This window comes from Myotis davidii, unplaced genomic scaffold (assembly GCF_000327345.1).
Source record: "Myotis davidii unplaced genomic scaffold, ASM32734v1 scaffold2091, whole genome shotgun sequence".
In the NCBI taxonomy this organism is placed as follows: domain Eukaryota; kingdom Metazoa; phylum Chordata; class Mammalia; order Chiroptera; family Vespertilionidae; genus Myotis; species Myotis davidii.
This window is the reverse complement of record NW_006282603.1, coordinates 44,274-45,981: the sequence shown is the minus strand read 5'-3', so window position 1 is coordinate 45,981 and position 1,708 is coordinate 44,274. Positions and strand designations below refer to the sequence as shown.

At 55.2% G+C, this 1,708-nt stretch overlaps 1 protein-coding gene across 1 annotated transcript in view; it reads left to right on the top strand.

The window, feature by feature from the left end:
- Nucleotides 1-1,708, top strand: part of FAH (fumarylacetoacetate hydrolase (fumarylacetoacetase)) — a gene marked incomplete at its 5' end in the record, with an annotated part of 41,752 nt that overhangs the window by 10,050 nt on the left and 29,994 nt on the right. The gene's annotated exons all lie outside the window — the stretch shown is intronic.

Here is a 1,708-nt window from a genome sequence, read left to right as displayed (position 1 = left end):
GTTTCTCTCTCTCTCTCTCTCTCTCTCTCTCTCTCCCCTCCCTCCCTCCTCCGTCCCACTCTCCCTAAAAATCAGTGGAGAGAGTATCCCTGGGTGAGGAGTAACAAAACAAACAGAACAGAAGCGATGCTGGAGGCCACATGGTGGAGCCTGGCCCAGTCGGGGAGAACAGCCTGCCTCATGGAGGAACTTTTCTTTTCTATTATTTTATTATTTTTTAATTAATTAATTTTGTTTTTGTTAACCCTCACCCAAGGATGTTTTCCCATTGATTTCTAAAGAGAGTGGTGGAGCCCTAGCCGGTGTGGCTCAGTGGATAGAGCGTCGGCCTGCGGACTGAAGGGTCCTGGGTTCGATTCCGCCCAAGGGCACAGGCCCGGGTTGCAGGTTCGATCCCCAGTGGGGTGCGTGCAGGAGCAGCCGATCCATTTCATTTGCTCCATTTGGCTTGGCTGAGTCTTGGATTCCATTACTGCTTGATTTTCACTTCTCTGCCCACCACTCCCCTTTGTGCTTGATGTGTTAGAGGATGCCTTGTTTTGCTTTTTGTTTTTAGTTCATTTGTTTTGTTTTTTGTTTTGTTAATCCACACCTGAGGATATTTTTCCATTAAAAAGAGAGAGAGAGAGAGAGTGGAGGGAGAGACAGAAAGAAACATCGATGTGAGAGAGACACATTGATGGGCTGCCTCCTGCACGCGCCCTGACCAGGGCCGGGGCCTGGGAGGAGCCTGCAACCCAGGTACGTGCCCTTGACCGGAATCGAACCCAGGACCCTTTGGTCTGCAGGCTGATGCTCAGTCCACTGAGCAACACCAGCCAGGGCACAGAGGGACTTTTCATAGCCACGCCCGTGTTTTAGGTGAGGCCTGGGGGAGCTCTGGGTGTCCACTCACGGCAGGTGGAGGAGAAGGGGTGTGGGCTCCCCCCACCCCCCGCCCCAGGGCTGTGGCTGCGGGAATCAAGGTCGGCTGGAGGCAGCAGGAGCTTCCGGTCTGTCCAGTCCTGCCTGCTGGTCTATTTCGACTCTGTCCAGAGAAGGAAATGTGTGGGCACCGCCCGGGGGTCCCCCAGGCCCAGCGAGGCCCTCTCAGCCGGCCCGCTGCCTCCTGCTGCCGTAGCCACGGTGCCACGGGGACCCCAGAGCAGGTCTCCCAGCCCAGACCCTCCGAGCCCAGGTTGGGGCGGCCTTCTCTCCGGGTGCACGGAGGACGCTGCGGGCAGGGGCTTCCCGGTGCAGAGCCGGGGAGGGGAGGGGAGGGCAGGGCCCCTGGTCTTGGCTGCGGTGCCATCGCTCTCCGCCGGGGCCCTGGGTCTGTTGTGTGACCTGGAGGAGATGTTTGCCAGGTGTAAACACTCATCACTCAGCAAACAGGACTCCGGTTCTGTTTTTGCAAATGTCACCGTGACTCTGGGCTGTCCACGGTCATCGCCCCAGTTTGCCCCATGACGTGTGGCTGTTCTGCTGGATCCCGGCCACCGTGTTGGGGTGTTTTTCTCCCCAGGCGGGTGTGTGATGGTCTGGGGGGGGCGGGTAACCCCACCAGGTTCTTGCCTGCGTTATGGAGGCAGCCTTTTGATTTTACACGAATAATTATTTTTTTCCTTTTTTTTTTGTGAATCCTCACCTGAGGATATTTTTTCCATTGATTTAAATACATATATATATACACACACACACACACATATATATATTTATTGATTAATTG